Genomic DNA, 18,317 nt, shown 5'->3' with positions numbered 1-18,317 from the left:
AAAGAACATTCTGAGTATAGTTTCTCCACTTACAGAGCTTTTCAGTCAAATTAAATGCTTTGGTTTTTTGGGGGTTTTTTTGTTGTTTGGTTTTTTTTGTTTTTTGGTTTTTGTTTGAGACAGGGTCTCACTCTGTTGACCAGGCTGGAGCACAGTGGCACAATCATGGCTCATTTCAGCCTCGACCTCCCAGGCTCAAGTGATCCTCCCACTTCAGCCTACACAGTAGCTCAGACTACAGGCGTGCACCACCATGCCTGGTAATTTTTTAGTATTTTGCAGACCTGGGTCCCAGAGGTGGGGCACTATGTTGCCCAGGTTGGTCTTGAACTGAGCTCAAGCAATCCTCCCACCTCAGCCTCTCAAAGAGCGGGGATTATAGGCATGAGCCACAGTACCCAGCCACATCATCTGTAGTTTCTGTTTTCTGTATTGTATTTGTGGGGGCGGGGGGAAAATTGAGACAGAGTCTCGCTCTGTTGCCCAGGCTAGAGTGCAGTGGCACAATCTTAGCTCACTGCAACCTCCGCCTCCTGGATTCAAGTAATTCTCCTACTTCAGCCTCTGAGTAGCTGGGATTACAAGTGTGTACCACCAACGCCTGGCTAATTTTTATATTTTTTGTAGAGACGGGGTTTTGCCATGGTGCCCAGGCTGGTCTCAAACTCCTGACCTTAGGTGATCCACCCACCTCAGCCTCCCAAAGTGTTGGGATAACAGGCATGAGCCACTGCACCCGGCCTTGCACAGTTATTTTGGCTTTATCGGTGTAATCTCTGCCCTTCAAGATACGTACAGAGGTGGGCGCGGTGGCTCACACCTGTAATCCCAGCACTTTGAGAGGCCAAGGCGGGCGAATCACAAGGTCAGGAGATCGAGACCATCCTGGCTAACACATTGAAACCCCTTCTCTACTAAAAATTTTTTAAAAATTTAGCCGGGCGTGGTGGCAGGCACCTGTAGTCCCAGCTACTCAGGAGGCTGAGGCAGGAGAATGGCTTGAACCCGGGAGGTGGAGGTTGCAGTGAGCTGAGATTGCGCCACTGCACTCCAGCCTGGGCGACAGAGCAAGACTCCGTCTCAAAAAAAAAAAAAAAGATATGTACAGAAAATGTCCATATAAATTTTCACTTAAATGGCATGATATTGAGAAGCTGTAAAGAGGGAAAAAATCTATAAAGCTTCATTTCCCTGTTAGTTTGTTTTTTGGATTCTTTTGTTTGTTTTTATTTTGTTTGTTTGTTTGTTTTTTGAGACAGGGTCTGGCTCTGTCACCCAGGCTGGAGTGCAGTGGTGCAATCTCGGCTCACTGCAGCCTCTGCCTCTCAGGTTCAAGCAATTATTGTGCCTTAGCTTCCAGAGTAGCTGGGACTACAGGCGCATACCACCATGCCCAGATAAGTTTTGTATTTTTTAGAGACGGAGTTTCACCATGTTGGCCGGGCTGGTCTCCAACTCCTGACCTCAGGTGATCGCCCACCTCGGCCTCCAGAAGTGCTGGGATTATGGGCCTGAGCCACCACACTGGGCCCCCATTAGTGTTTTCAATTGCATACTATATTTGTAACAATAGACCAAATGAATGTAAGTAGAAAATGGAAGAGTGGTGCCTATATGAAGTGCTAACACTGCAGTAGAAAAATACTGCAGTAGAAGAAAATTAGCAATGCAAATAAATTACTTTTTCCCAAGTGACAGTGGCATACTTTTTAAAAGTGTTATATTGGAAAAATAAAAGTTAAAAATAAAATAAAATATATATAATATAAAATATAAATAGTATATATAAATGTATATAATATTAAATATTACCTTTTACATTGTTATTCTTTCTTTTTGGAGACAGAGTCTGGCTCTATCACCCAGGCTAGAGTGCAGTGGTGCAATCTTGGCTCACTTCAATCTCTACCTCCCAGGTTCAAGCGATTCTCATGCCTTAACCTCCTGAGTAGCTGGGACTACAAGCACATGCCACCATGCCCAGCTCATTTTTCATATTTTTGGTAGAGATAAGATTTCACCATGTTGGCCAGGCTGGTCTCGAACTTCTGGCCTCAAGTGATCCACCCACGTTGGCCTCCCAAAGTGCTGTATTACAGGCACGAGCTACCATGCCCCGCTTTTATTCTTTAAAATTATTTATTTCACTTGCATTTCTATTCATCGTATTCAATCTCAAATATTAAATAGAAATATAAAACAAAAATAAACTTAGCCTGGGTGCAGTGTCTCACAACTGTAATTCCAACTCTTTGGGAGGGCAAGGCGGGCAGATCGCCTGAGCACAGGAGTTCTAAACCAGCCTGGGCAACATAGCAAGACTCTGTCTCTACAAAAAAAAAAAAAAAAAAAATCTGTATTAGTTAGGCATGGTGGTGCACCCCCGTGGTACCAGCCACCTAGAAGGCTAAGATAGGAGGATTCCTTGAGCCTAGCAGGTCAAGGCTGCAGGGAGCCGTGATCACACCTCTGCACTCCAGCCTGGGCAACATAGCAACACCCTATCTCACAAATCAAGTAATTAGTTAATTTTAAATTTAGCCAGCCCCAGTGGCTCGCTCCTGCAGCCTTAGCTACACAGGAGGCTGAGGCAGGAGGATCGCTTGAGCCCAGGAGTTTGAGGCTGCAGTGAGCTATGTGACCACATCACTCCACTCCAGCCTGGGCAACAAAATGAGACTCTGTCTGAAAAAAAAAAAAAAAATGAAATCCTGTCTTTTACAGCAACATAGGTGAAGCTGGAGACCGTTATCTTTAAGTGAAACAACTCATAAATAGAAAGTCAAATACTGCATGTTCCCACTTATAAATGTGTTGGGCACAGGCCCCCCAAAATCTGGCCATAAACTGGCCTCAAAACTGGCCCCAAACAAAATCTCTGCAGCACTGTGACATGTTCACGATGGCCATGACGCCCACACTGGAAGGTTGTGGGTTTACCAGAATGACGGCAAGGAACACCTGCCCACTTTAAGGGCAGAAAACCACTTAAAGGCATTCTTTTTTTTTTTTTTTTTAATACTTTAAGTTCTAGGGTGCATGTATAGATGTGTTAAAGGCGTTCTTAAACCACAAACAATAGCATGAGCGATCTGTGCCTTAAGGACATGCTTCTGCTGCAGATAACTAGCCAAACCCATCCCTTTTTTTCGGCCCATCCCTTTGTTTCCCATAAGGAATACTTTTAGTTAATCTATAATCTATAGGAACAGTGGTTATCACTGGCTTGCTGTTAATAAATACGTGGGTAAATCTCTGTTCGAGGCTCTCAGCTCTGAAGGCTGTGAGACCCCTGATTTCCCACTCCACACCTCTATATTTCTGTGTGTGTGTCTTTAATTCCTCTAGCACCGCTGGGTGTGGGTCTCCCCGACCGAGCTGGTCTTGGTATAAATGGGAGCTAAATACTGTGTAGATGTGGACATCGTTTTTGCCTCAAAGCCCTTTCTTCTTCATTCATCTCCCTGGCCTGTTTCAGGGGATTCTTGCCAACTTCATGGCCGGACATGGTGCCTACCTCCCTTCCTGCCTCAGCTTCTCATCCTAACAGACTCTCAGAAGTTGAATCAGACACCACTGACCACCACTTCCTTCTTGAAACACATTTCTCGAAACTTAATTTTTTTCTTTCCTGTCTGGTCACTCCTCCAAACCTCCAAATATGCTGAACACCTGATTTACAGACACTGGATATATATATATGCACACACGTATATATGTATACGTATATATATACACACACACAGTGAAACCCAATCTCATATACATATACATATATAGGCTTTCTGTTGTATATCTGAGTTTCTTGGCACATGGTGAAACCCCATCTCATATATATATATATATATACACACACATATATATATACACACACACACACACTTTGTTATATATATCGGAGTTTCTTGGCAGTTGAGCTTAGACCCTCCTCTCTTCTACACCTTTGTCTGTGTAAGAGATTCATCCTGCCCCCAAAACTTGCATTATATAAAATATAGCAACAACTCTCAAATGTGCATTCCAGGCAAACAGCTTGCATAGCTATAGAATGGATTCAACACTCCCCCTTGGCCATCCGGGTCAAAGTCCCTCAAAGACATCTAGAAATCCCGCACAACTCAAAGTGACCTGTGGTCAGGTTCCCCAAGTCCATAAATGCCTCCACCGTCTACCCTGCTTGTGGCATTATTATATGTACAGGCTTCCGTCCACGGTTCCTGGCTCAGACTACTAAAATCCTTGGGATCTCCAAAATGCTGTCTTTTGTGTATCGTTTGTCTGATGGGTTCAAGGTGGGGCTGGTCACCAGAAAGGACCAAGGCAGGATTAGAGGGTCAGGACTTTCAGTCCCAGCCCTCAGTCTTCAGGGGGAGGAGAAAGGGGCTGAAGGTCAAGTTGATCCCCAATGGCCAATGGTTTAATCAATCATGCCTATGTAATGAAGTCTCCATGGAAACCCCAAAAGACTGGGTTCAGAGACCTTCCAGTTAACTGAACACGGGAGGATCCCAGAGGGTGGTACATCCAGGGAGGGCATGAAAGATCCATCCCACTTCCCCCATACCTCACCCTATGCATCTCTTCATCTACATCCCTAGGAACATCATTTATAATAAACCAGTGAACATAAGTATTTCCCTGAGTTCTGTAAGCCGCTCCAGCCAATTGATCAAACTCAAAACAAGGGATCGTGGGAACCCCAACTTGAAGCCAATCGATCAAAAGCTCCAGGCCAGGCGTGGTGGCTCATGCCTGCAATCCCAGCACTTTGGGAGGCCAAGGCGGGAGGATCACAAGGTCAACAGATCAAGACCATCCTGGCCAACATGGTGAAACCCCATCTCTACTAAAAACACAAAAATTAGCCAGGCATGGTGGCAGGCACCTGTAGTCCCAGCTACGTGGGAGAGTGAGGCAGGAGAATCGCTTGAAGCCAGGAGGTGGAGGTTGCAGTCAGCCAAGATCGCACCACCACACTCCAACCTGAGCAACAGCACAAGACCCTGTTTCAAATAATAATAATAATAACAGATTTCACATATGAAATCCGATGTCAGCCACTGTACAATTGAAACTGTTAGCTCATTTAAAACTCCCAAGAGCACCGGATGCGGTGGCTCACACCTGTAATCCCAGCACTTTGGGAGGCCAAGGTGGGCGGATCACCTGAGGTCACGAGTTCAAGACCAGCCTGGCAAACATGGAGAAAACCCATCTCTACTAAAAATACAAAAATTAGCCAGCCGTGGTGGCAGGCGCCTGTAATCCCAGCTATTTGGGAGGCTGAGGCAAGAGAATCACTTGAACCTGGCAGGCAGAGGTTGCAGTGACCTGAGATCTTGCCACTGCACTCCAGTCTGGGAGATAAGAGCGAGAATTCGTCTTTGAATAAATAAACAAATAAATAAATCTCCCAAGAGCCTATGAGAATTATTTTCCAGTTTTATAATTGAAGACACCAGCCCAGAGAGGTGAAGACCCTTGCCCGGGGGTGCACAGCCTAGCCAGCACTGGCAGAACCGGGGCTCAAACTCAGCTCTGTCAGCTCCAAAATGCATCCTCTGCAGACCACACTATCCATCTCCACTCCTTCCTGGCCACATAACCCCAACACACACATGTTCACAAGAGTTGCTGGTGGATGGTGCTGGGTTTTCCACTCTGCTTTCCCCACCGAGGTGTCTCACACCCCTGAGATACCGCGACGAGCCCAACTAAGGCCCTCATCTCCATCCGGATCTTGGGCACAGGGGGCTTCCTGTGCAGACCACGCCAGAGATTGCGGGACGGACAAAGCTGAGATGCACCACGGACAAGATGCGACGGTCAGGAAAGTCGACTTGAAAAGTATCCTCTGCTGGGAAACCTCAGAATGGGGATCCCCTGAACAGAAATCCCCCCTGAAAGGGGCGCACCTACCTCAGTGGTGTGGGTGTACCTCCGCTTCCTGACATCTGACCTCTTGTAAACATGCAGTCTTTGTTCCCACCCCATGCCCTCGGACAAATCCACAAATCCGCACTCCCTGATTCCAAACCCTAGAAGCCAGATTTGGAGATCTAGAATTTAGAGGCCAGGCACGGTGGCTCACGCCTGTAATCCCAGCACTTTGGGAGACGGAAGCGGGTGGATCACTTGAGGTCAGGAGTTCGAGACCAGCCTGGCCAACACGGCGAAACCCCATCTCTAGCAAAGATTAAAAAAAAAAAAATTAGCCGGGCGTGGTGGTGGACGCCTATAATCCCAGCTACTTGGAAGACTGAAGCAGGAGAATCTCTTGAACCCGGGAGGCGGAGGTCGCAACGAGCTGAGATTGCACCATTGCACTCCAGCCTGGGTGACAGAGCAAGACTCTGTCTCAAAAAAAAAAAAAAATTAGAATTTGGAAAGGTAGTACGATGTGTGTAGCACGGATTATCCCCTCTGGGGGCTCCTAGGACATCCCTCCATAATCAAGCATACTTGATTGATGTAAACGTCCCTGTTTCATTGCAGGTTATGCAATGAATAAAGACCATCAAAACAATTACATGGGCACAGTCAAGTTCGACTGCCAAAGTAGTTATGACAAAGGCAAGTTTCTTTTTTTTTTTTTTTTTTTGAGACGGAGTCTCACGCTGTTGCCCAGGCTGGAGTGCAGTGGCGCGATCTCGGCTCACTGCAAGCTCCGCCTCCTGGGTTCACGCCATTCTGCCTCAGCCTCCTGAGTAGCTAGGACTACAGGCGCCCGCCACCGCGCCCGGCTAATTTTTTGTATTTTTAGTAGAGACGGGGTTTCACTGTGGTCTCGATCTCCTGACCTTGTGATCCGCCCGCCTCGGCCTCCCAAAGTGCTGGGATTACAGGCTTGAGCCACCGCGCCCGGCCAACAAAGGCAAGTTTCTGCTTGGGAGATTAACATTTTTCCAGCTTTAGGTATATCAATATACCATGTATGTAAATTATATATAAATATAATTTTAAATTATATATGTAAAATGTTTATATATGGTTTACCTTTTTTTTTTTTTTTTTTTTTTTTACATTATTAAGGATTCAGTTCAGTGATAATAAATACCTTTGTAGGGGCCGCGTGCGGAGCCGCGCGCCCGGGAGGCTCCGGGACCGTGGCGGCGGGCGGCGGCAGCTCAGCCCTCCGCGGGCCATGTCCTCTCCGGCTGTGGCGAGGAGTCCCCCGGGAGGGAGTCGGGAGGTGGCCCCGGCGCCGCAGGGCGGAGCCCGGTTCTGGGAAGTGGGCGGCGGCAGCGGCCTTCGGCTGGAGCGCGCGCCCGCGGAGTCGGAGCGCTGGGACCTGCTGCTCCGCCGGGGGGAGCTGCTGGCGCTGGGCGGCCACCTGAAGGGCGCGCCGGAGGCGTTCGCGGCGGCGCTGCGCCGCGGGGCCCCGGCCAGGCCCGAGTGCCTGGGCGCCCTGGTGGGACTGCCTGGTGTTCAACTACCGGCTCCGCCACGGGCTGAGCTGGAGCGCGGCCCCGGCTGCGGGCGCGGACGGCGGCGCCTGCGGGGTCCTCAGATGCCTGGGCTGCCGGGGCTGCCTGGGCTTCCGGGGCTTACTGAGCGAGCCGGTGCCGTGCCCTGTGACCATAGCAACTGCCGCCGCTGCCTGCGGAGGGAACTCCGCGCCCGCTGCCGCCTCTGCCGGACCGGCCGCTGCCCCCCCTCCGCCAGTGCCACTGATGCTGAAGGGACCGCCCCGCGGCCGCCGCCTCTGGCGGCCGCCATTGCCGCCTCAGACTTCAGAACCAGCGTCGTCCTCAACCACCTGGCGGAGAAGTGGTTCCCGGGCCAGCGCGAGCGGCCCCGGGCGGCTGGCAGACTCGGGGAGCTGCTGCACCAGGGGCGCTACCGGGAGGCCTTGGCCGCCGCCTGCGAGGCGCTGCGAGCAGAGCCCAGTGACTTGATTGTAAAAATGTACAGAGCGGAATCATATGCTGGTCTCCAAGAGTTTAAAGCAGCCATAGAAGATTTCAATGCAGTTCTTTTTCAACTTCCAGATTGGCCTGAGGCTTACTTCAGGAAAGGAAAAGTACTCTATGATGCTGGTTTTTTGGGTGATGCCTTACAACTCTGTCTTCAGTGCTTAGCCCTTGATGAAGATGTTGCACCTGCAAAGCTGCAAGTGCAAAAGATTTTATGTGATTTATTATTACCTGAAACCTTAAGAGAAGGCCTGAAGGAATCTTCCTGGAATTCATTACCGTGTACTAAAAACAGACCTTTTGATTTTCCTTCAGTGATGGAAGAGTCTCAGTCTCCCAGTGAGCCTAGCCCAAAGCAGGGTGAAGAAATACCAGAGGTCACTTCAGAGCCCGTCAAAGGAAGCTTAAACCGTGCTCAGTCAGCACAGTCTATACATTCAACAGAAACGCCTGCCAGAGAGGACCGTTTAAAAAGAGTGTCCTCAGAACCTGTTCTGTCTGTTCAAGAAAAAGGTGTTCTGCTGAAAAGAAAGTTGTCTCTTTTAGAACAGGATGTGATTGTAAATGAAGGTGGAAGAAATAAGCTTAAAAAACAAGGAGAAACTCCCAATGAAGTCTGTATGTTTTCCTTAGCTTATGGTGATATTCCAGAAGAATGAATCGATGTCTCGGATTTCGAATGTTCTGTCTGCGTAGGGTGGTTTTTTGAGCCAGTAACAACCCCTTGCGGACATTTATGCTGTAAGAATTGTCTTGAGCGTTGTTTAGATCATGCACCACATTGTCCTCTTTGCAAAGAAAGCTTAAAAGAGTATCTAGCAGATAGGAGGTACTGTGTCACACAGCTGTTGCAAGAATTAATAGTGAAGTATCTGCCTGATGAACTGTCTGAGAGAAAAAAAATATATGATGAAGAAAGTGCTGAACTCTCACACGTGACCAAGAATGTTCCAATATTTGTTTGTACTATGGCCTACCCCACTGTGCCTTGCCCTCTCCGTGTATTTGAGCCAAGATACAGATTGATGATTCGAAGAAGTATACAGACTGGAACCAAACGGTTTGGCATTGTGTGTCAGTGATACACAAAATAGTTTTGCAGATTATGGTTGTATGTTGCAAATGAGAAACGTGCATTTCTTACCTGACGGAAGGTCTGTGGTTGATACAGTTGGAGGAAAGCGGTTTAGGGTTTTAAAAAGAGGAATGAAAGATGGATATTGCACTGCCGACATTGAATATCTGGAAGATGTTAAGGTTGAGAATGAAGATGAGAGTAAGAATCTCAGAGAGCTTCATGATTTGGTTTACTCTCAAGCCTGCAGCTGGTTTCAGAATTTAAGAGACAGATTTCGAAGCCAAATTCTTCAGCACTTTGGATCAATGCCCGAGAGGGAGAAAAACCTTCAGGCAATCCCTAATGGACCCACATGGTGTTGGTGGCTTCTTGCAGTTCTCCCTGTAGATCCACGATACCAGCTGTCAGTTTTGTCAATGAAGTCTTTGAAAGAACGGTTGACAAAGATACTATACTGACCTATTTTTCTAGAGACCAATCTAAGTAACTGCTTGGATCTCCCTTTAAAATTACCCTAATCTGGCTGCGTCGATGGCCAGATTGTCCGCTGCCTTTGCACATCTAGTGCTGCTTTCAGAAATGTAATGAAACTTTTCTTTTTCCTGCAACCTCCTGAATCTTGTGGTTCTGCAAATGAATACCTTCAACTAGGATTTAGACCACTAAGAACTTGCGCAGAAAAACACGCGCTGAATGTGTGTTAAACCTCTACATTGTGAAGTTGCACTATGTACTTTACTCTAAAATGAAATAAGAACTCAGTGAGAGAGTGTGTGCGTGTGTGTGCGCGTGCATGCATGCGTGCTTGTGGGGGTTGGGTAGTGTGTGTGCATTTTCTCTGGCTTTAAAATTTTAAAACAAACAAAAAAGCCGTAGAGAGCAGAACTTGCTGAGGGTCATTTGTTGCCCAAGTTTACAAGAGTAGCGATACAAGTTTTTGGAAATTGAATTTGCCTCAGATATATCTGTCCTAATGCTTATATTTGCACAAGTATGTAAAATATCGTGTTGAGGATCATTCTTTGTTGGAAATACTGCTCTTGCTGAACTGTCTTGACCATTGACTATGACACAGTTTCTTATTTATGTAAATACTTGCATCACAGTGGCCGACAGGCATTGGATGCAGAACCTACAGCCAGTTTTCAGGAACAACTGTAAACCTGACATGGTACTGTGCATCTATTCATAAAACACTCAAAACTGTGAAAATATGGTTTACATTTAATTGTACATAAAGGTAAAAGGAGAACTCAATTCAGTACCAGTTAGTTTGTACATTTTAGGAGGCTATTCACATTAACTGCCCATTTATGTAATTTATAGTTTGACATGATGTGTTTAAAAAAAAAAATACATAGTATAAACCCATTAAGGATCTGGGAGAAGAGAAGAAGTTTAATATAGAACTAAGCTTTTAAAGTTTGTTTTTGTTTTTAATTCTGGTCTCGGAGCAAATGCTAGTTATGCCTTATTCATATCACAGTTAGATGACCATGCTGTGACATGGTTTATATTCATGCTGCCCTAGAAACTTTTGTAATTATCTGTTGCAAATTTGTGACTATCCTTATTAACTTTCTTTTATGTAAGTAATTTGTAAAAATTTCTTAAAATTTTTGCTTTTCCTTATTTAATTTTGAATAAAAGCTAAATTCCTAAAAAAATAAATAAATACTTTTGTATTCTTATTTTTTCCTCATCCCCCTCTCCCCTCTTCCTAGCCTCTGATACATATATCCGATGAGAGAGAGAGAGAGAGAAAGAGAAAGAGAGAGTCTGGTTCTGTCACCCAGACTGGAGTACAGTAGTGCAATCATGGCTTACTGCAGCCTCGAACTCCTGGCCTCAAGCGATCCTCCAGCCTCAGCCTCCCAAGTAGCTGGGACTACAGGTGCACGCCATTGCACCCAGCTAATTTTTTGCAGAGACAGGGTCTCCCTATGTAGCACAGGCCAGTCCTGAACTCCTGCACTCAAGTGACCCTTCTGCCTCAGCCTCCCAAAGTGCTGGGATTGCAGGCATGAGCCACCACACCCAATCATATTTATATATATATATACATATATTTAGTCCCTGGACTAAAGATGTGAGTGAAGGCTCAAATCCAGCCGATAATCTGCCTCCTAGTCTGTGCATTTTGGCTTCTGTCTGGTAGAAGGGGGTCCTTGGCCGGGCACGGTGGCTCACACCTGTAATCCCAGCACTATGAGAGGCCAAGGTGAGTGGATCACTTGAGGTCAGGAGTTCCAGACCAGCATGGCCAACATGGTGAAACTCCATCTCTACCAAAAACTACAAAAATTAGCCTGACTTGGTGGTGAGCGCCTGTAGTCCCAGCTACTAGAGAGGCTGAGGTAAGAGAATCACTTGAACTTGGGAGGTAGAGGTTGCAGTGAGCTGAGATCACCCCACTGCACTCCAGCCTGAATGACAGAGAGAGACCCTGTCTCAAAAATAAAAAATTAAAAAAAAAAAAAAAAAGAGGAAGAAGAAGGAGGGAGTTCCTTATCAATCCAACAAAGACACCTTTTTTTTTTTTTTTTTTGAGACAGAGTCACTTTCTGTCTCCCAGGCTGGAGTGCTATAATCTCAACCCACTGCAACCTCCACCTGTAAGGTTCAAGCAACTCTCCTACCTCAGCCTCCTGAGTAGCTGGGATTATAGGCACCCGCCACCACAGCTGGCTCATTTTTGTATTTTTAGTAGGGATGGGGTCTCACTATGTTAGCCAAGCTGGTCTTGAACTCCTGACTTCAAATGATCCACCCACCTCGGCCTCCCAAAGTGCTGGGATTACAAGCGTGAGCCATCTTTCCTTCTTCTTTCTTTTTTTTTTTTTTTTTTGACAGAGTTTTGCTCTTGGTTCCCAGGCTGGTGTGCAATGATGTGATCTCCGCTCACTGCAACCTCCGCCTCCTGAGTTCAAGTGATTCTCCTGCCTCAGCCTCCCGAGTAGGTGAGATTACAAGCGTGCAGCACCACGCCCGGCTAATTTTCTATTTTTAGGACAGATGGGGTTTCTCCATGTCGGTCAGGCTGGTCTCAAACTCCCGATCTCAGGTGATCCATTCAGCCTCCCAAAGTGCTGGGATTACAGGCGTGAGCCACCGCGCCCGGCCTCGTCTTTCTTAACTGAATGTTTGTATCCTTTGACCAACAGCTTTCATTTTACCCACCCACAGCCCCTGGCAACCACCACTCTATTCTCTGCTTCTATGTGTTTGATTATTTTAGATCCCACATATAAGTGAGATCATACAGTATTTGTCTTCCTGTTTGGCAACGTTAGAGTAATGGCTATGATATTATAAAGCTGTGGTTGGTTTACAATATCCCATCCTTGCATAATTGCTTTTATGACATTATGACTTTGTAACTCCCTTGTTGGCAAGAGGGTTCTTTTTTTTTTTTTTTTTTTTTGAGACGGAGTCTCGCTTTGTTGCCCAGGCTGGAGTGCAGTGGCCGGATCTCAGCTCACTGCAAGCTCCGCCTCCCAGGTTTACGCCATTCTCCTGCCTCAGCCTCCCGAGTAGCTGGGACTACAGGCACCCGCCACCTCGCCCGGCTAGTTTTTTGTTTTTTTTTTTAGTAGAGACGGGGTTTCACCATGTTAGCCAGGATGGTCTCGATCTCCTGACCTTGTGATCCACCCGTCTCGGCCTCCCAAAGTGCTGGGATTACAGGCTTGAGCCACCGCGCCCGGCCGACGGTTCTTTTTTTAAAGACAGGGTGTCTCTCTGTCGCCCAGGCTAGAGTGCAATGGTGTGATCACAGCTCACTGCAGCCTCGACCTCCTGGGCTCAAGAGATCCTCCCGCCTCGGCCTTCCAAGTAGCTGGAGCCACAGGTATGTACCACCATGCCCAGCTTGAGGATATCTCTGTAACATCACAGCTGTGTCACGGCAAGGCTCTTCTGTGAGCTGTTGCTTCTTTCTAATACCCACATCTGTCGTTGTATGATGTCATCTGTAAACCTGTGTGTCACTGCTTGAGAAATGTGCCTTTGTGTTGTCTTAGTCATATCTCTCAACGCGTCCTGTTCAACGTACAGTATTTTCACTATCTTATTTCACTATCTCTCATGGTATTTTCACTATCTCTTATTTCACTATCTCTCATAGTATTTTTACTCTCTCTATTATTGGCCTTGCTTGCCAGTTTTGAATCAAACCTTTTTTGTTTATTTGTTTGTTTTGAGACAGAGTCTCGCTGTTTCACCCAGGCTGGAGGGCAGTGGCGCGATCTCAGCTCATTGCAAGCTCCGCCTCCCAGGTTCAAGCAATTCTCCTGTCTCAGCCTCTAGGTAGCTGGGATTACAGGTGCCCACCACCACGCCCAGCTAATTTTTGTATTTTTAGTAGAGGCGGGGTTTCACCATGTTGGCCAGGCTGGTCTCAAACTCCTGACCTCGTGATCCACCCGCCTCAGCCTCCCAAAGTGCTGGGATTACAGGCATGAGCCACTGTGCCTGGCCGCAACCCCTCTATTGTACCACTGTGTTTCTGTAACATCGTTTCTGTCCATTTGAGTGTCCTTAATAATTGCTAACCAGGAGCCAGACACTGTGCATTGAAAGTGTATTAAATTATCAACTCCTGGCTGGGTGCGGTGGCTCACGCCTGTAATCCCTGCACTTTGGGAGGCCGAGGCGGGTGGGTCACTTGAGGTCAGCAGTTTGAGACCAGCCTGGCCACCATGGCAAAACCCCATCTCTGCTAAAAATACAAAAATCAGCTGGACATGCTAGCATGTGCCCGTAGCTCCAGCTACTCGAGAGGCTAAGGCAGGAGAATCACTTGGGCCTGGGAGGCGGAGGTTGCAGTGAGCTGAGATGGTGCCATTGTACTCCACTTGGGTGACAGAGCGAGACTCCATCTCAAAAAAAAAAAAAAAAAATTATCAACTCCTTTAATTCTCTTTTTTAATTGATATGGCTGTTATAACAAAGTAGCTCATACTGGGGGCTTCAACAGCAGAAATTTATTGTCTAACAGTTCTGGAGGCTGGAAGTCCAAAATCAAGGCATTGGCAGATAAGGTTCCGTCTGAGGGCTGTAAGGGAAGGCTCTGTTCCAGGCCTCTCTCCTTGGCTTATAGATGACATTTTCTTCTTTTTTATTTTTGGTTTTTGTTTTTTGTTTTTTTGAGATGGAGTAGCCAGGATGACAGGTGCACGCCTCCACACCCGGTTAACGTTTGTATTTTTAGTAGAGACGAGGTTTCACTATATGGGCCAGACTGATCTCAAACTCCTGATCTCAAGTGATCCACCAAAGTGCTGGGATTACAGGCATCAGCTACTGGGGCCTGGCCACAGATGCCATTTTCTTCTGTACATGCTGCTCTCCCTGTGTGTGTCGGCGTCCAAATTCCACCCCTCATCCCCACTTTTTTTGGAGACAGGATCTTGTTGTGTCACACAGGGTGGATTGCAGTGGTAATCATAGCTCACTGCAGCCTTGACCTCAAGGTTCAAGTGATCTCCCACCTCAGCCTCCCTAGCAGCTGGGACTACAGGTGTACACCACCACACCCAGCTAATTTTTGTATTTTTTGTAGAGACAGGGTCTTGCTATGTTGCCCATGACTGGTCTCAAGCCCCTGGGCTCAAGCAATCCACGTGACTCGGCCTCCCAAAGTGCTGGAATTACAGGCATGAGCCACCCTACCACATCTAGCCAAAGCCCCCATTTTATAAGAACATCAGTCATATTAGATCAGGGATTACCCTAATGACCTCATTTTAACGTGATCACCCCTGTAAGACCCTATCTCTAAATAGATGCAGTCAGGCTGAAAAGGCTGAAACTTAGGTACTTTCCCCATTTGGGACTAAACTTACTCATCAGAGAATGGGCCTCAGAAGCAAGGTTCCCGAATTTGTGGTTGGGTCATTGTAGATTCAGGGTGTGGAAAAGAAACCTCAAACAAGAAAAACAGTTCCAATAAGAAATACTGGGGAGGGCGGACTTGGTGGCTCATGCCTGTAATCCCAGCACTTTGGGAGGCTGAAGTGGGTGGATCACTTGAGCCCAGAAGTTGGAGACCAGCCTGACCAACAAACCCTGTCTCTGCTAAAAATGCAAAAATTAGCTGGGTGTAGTGGTGTGTGTCTGTAACCCCAGCCACTCAAGAGGCTGAGGCAGGAGAATTGTTTGTGAACCAGGGAGGTGGAGGTCGCAGTGAACTGAGATCGCACCACTGCACTCCAACCTGGGTGACAGAGCGAGACTCCGTCTCAAAACAAACAAAAAACAGAAATATAATTTTCCTTTTTTCCCTTAACAATTATACAATACAATCAACAGACTGTAATAGAAAACTGTCCCTGCTTCCAAATCAACAGAGGACCATTGTATGCATTGTCAGGTCTTTACATAAGAGTTAAACTTTATTTATAATTGTTTGTGGGCCAGGTGCGGTGACTCATGTCTGTAATCCCAGCACTTTGGGAGGCCACGGCTGACAGAGTCAGAGCATCGTCATCTCAGACAAATCCCGCCACTTCAAGTTCCAGCTCCCTTTCTTTCTTTCTTTTTTTTTTTTTTTTGAGACAGGATTTCACTCTTGTCGCCCAGGCTGGAGTGCAATGGTGTGATCTTGGCTCACTGCAACCTCCACCTCCCGGATTCAAACGATTCTCCTGCATCAGCCTCCTGAGTAGCTGGGATTACAGGTGCATGCCAGTGCGTCCAGCTAACTTTTGTGTTTTTAGTAGAGACAGCATTTTGCCATGTTGGCCAGGCTGGTCTCAAACGCCTGACCTCAAGTGATTCACCTGCCTCAGCCTCCCAAAGTGCTGGGATTACAGGCGTGAGCCACTGCACCTGACCTCCAGCTCCCTTTCTAGCCTCATGCATTTCAAGAAAATCACTTCTCTTCTAACTACAAGCAGCCAGAAAGATCAGACAGTAAAACACAGATAAGGCAGCTCAGACACAGCGGGAGGCGAGGAGGAAGTCTCTTGGGTAACTGCCAAACTTCACCCTCAATCAATGGGCCCCAGTAAAACAGTGGGGTCTTACTTAATAAACACATTCCTTTCCCTTCAGATGTACTAACATGGGGAAGCTAAAGGCAGACTCGGCGGGCAATGCCTGCAGCTGCAGGAAGGTGCATGGGGACAGACATGCAACTCTCCCTCCTAGATAAGCACAACAAAGAAACACAGGGCTGGGCACAGTGGCTCACACCTATCATCCCAGCACTTTGGGAGGCCAAGGCGGGCAGATCATCTGAGGTCAGGAGTTTGAGACCAGCCTGGCCAACATGGCAAACCCCATCTCTATTAAAAACACAAAAATTAGCTGGGTGTGTTGGTGCACACCTGTAGTCCCAGCTACTCTGTAGGCTGAGGCAGGAGAATTGCTTGAACCGGGGAGGTAGAGGTTCCAGTGATCCGAGATTGTGCCACCACACTCCAGCCTGGGCAACAGAGCGAGACTTCAACTAAGAAAAAAAGAAGAAAGAAAGAAACACAGAAGCAGTCCAAGCTTCTGATAAATCTCTAAAAACTCCTAGTCTGTAAGAGAGTGTGCCTCTGACCTAACTCAGCCAGAAGCCCCTCTCAGGTTTATTTTCTCTGAAAATAAGAGAGAAAGGTGGCTTGACTGTTAAGCCACCTTTCCTGTTTCTTTCCTCTTTCTTTAATTCTTATAGAGTCGGGAGGATAACTCAAGCCCGGGAGTTTGAGACCAGCCTAGGCAACATAGCAAGACCTCGTCTCTACAAAAAAAACAAATAAAATTGCCAGGCACAGTGGCTCACACCTGTAATCGCAACACTTTGGGAGGCTGAGGTGGGCAGATCATGAGGTCAAGAGTTGGAGACCATACTGCCAACATCGTGAAACCCCATCTGTACTAAAAATACAAAAATTAGCCGGGTTTGGTGGCGGGCACCTGTAATCCCAGCTACTCAGGAGGCTGAGGCAGGAGAATTGCTTGAACCCAGGAGGCTGAGGTTGCAGTGAGCGGAGATCGTGCCACCGCACTCCAGCCTGGTGACAGACCAAGACTCCATCTCGAAAAACAATAATAATAATAACGATAAATTTAAAAATAATAATAAAAATAAAAATAAACAAAATTAGCCAGGCTTGGTAGTGCACACCAGTAGCGCCAGCTACTCAGAGGCTTAGGTGGGAGGATCACTTGAGCCTGGGAGGTTGAGGGTGCAGTGAACTGTGATCATACCACTGCTCTCCAGCCTGGGTGACAGAGCAAGACCCTGTCTCAAAAACAAAACAAAACAAAACACAGATCATGTTAGAACAAAAAATAAAAAAATAAATAATTTTATTTATTCTGCAGTTCTGGGGGTTAAGACTTCAACATGTGAATTTGAGGGTGGAAGGAGCATAATTCAAACACGCTACCCTCTTGCATATTCCATGGGGTTACTTGGAAAAGATCCAGGGTTCCAGGAAGTCCATCTCTAGAACTCACATTGTCAACCACTCTGCCTGTTACTGGGACTGTGTGGTGTTAAGCCCACTTCCCTGGGCTTCAGTTTCCTTGTCTATAAAATGGGAATAATTATAGAATAGCAGCTTCACACAGGGGTCGTCATAAGGTAATTAGTGCCTGGGACGAGTAAACATTAATAAATGCATCTGGGCTGGGCGCAGTGGCTCACACCTGTAATCCCAGGACTTTGGGAGGCCAAGGCGGGAGGATCACTTGAGGTCAGGAGTTCAAGACCAGCCTGGCCAACATGGCATAATCCCTCCTCTACTAAATATACAAAAATTAGCTGGGCGTGGTGGTGGGCACCTGTAATCCCAGCTACTAAGGAGGCTAAGGCAGAAGAATCGCTTGAACCCAGGAGGTGGAGGTTGCAGTGAGCCAAGATCGTGCCACTGTACTCCAGCCTGGGTGACAGAGGGAAATTCTGTCTCAAAAACAAAAAAATAAAGTAAATGCACCTGGGTTGAATAGTGAGTTGAAGAGTGTCCCCACAAAATTCATGTCCTTCCTAAAATTTCAGAATATGACCTTATTTGGAAATAGCATCTTTGCAGATGCAATAAATGCATAATGCCTGGGACTAGTAAACATCAATAAATGCATCTGTGGTTATTGCTACTACTGTAGAATTTCAGCTGCATGCATAGTCTTGGGTCTTGGGAACATCCTAGAACATTATGGGGTCCAAGCATCCCTGCTGTGAGGCACACCCAGGCCCCACATAACCCCAAAAGCAGGGCAATCATTTGAATGCCAAAGCCACCCAAGGGGACAGTGAGGGACCTGGAGGCCTGCATGCTTAGGGGTTCTTGTCTTAGAGGTTATTTGGCTACAAATTTGGAACAAAATCT

General features: G+C 46.9%; 1 pseudogene; it reads left to right on the top strand.

The window, feature by feature from the left end:
- Positions 1 to 7,144: 7,144 nt before the first annotated feature.
- LOC105487071 (LON peptidase N-terminal domain and RING finger protein 1 pseudogene) lies at positions 7,145 to 10,600 on the top strand (annotated as a pseudogene).
- The last annotated feature ends 7,717 nt before the right edge of the window (positions 10,601 to 18,317 follow it).

Source organism: Macaca nemestrina, chromosome 20, assembly GCF_043159975.1.
Source record: "Macaca nemestrina isolate mMacNem1 chromosome 20, mMacNem.hap1, whole genome shotgun sequence".
In the NCBI taxonomy this organism is placed as follows: Eukaryota; Metazoa; Chordata; class Mammalia; order Primates; family Cercopithecidae; genus Macaca; species Macaca nemestrina.
The sequence above is the reverse complement of the archived record's forward strand: the minus strand, read 5'-3'. Positions and strand labels throughout refer to the sequence as shown.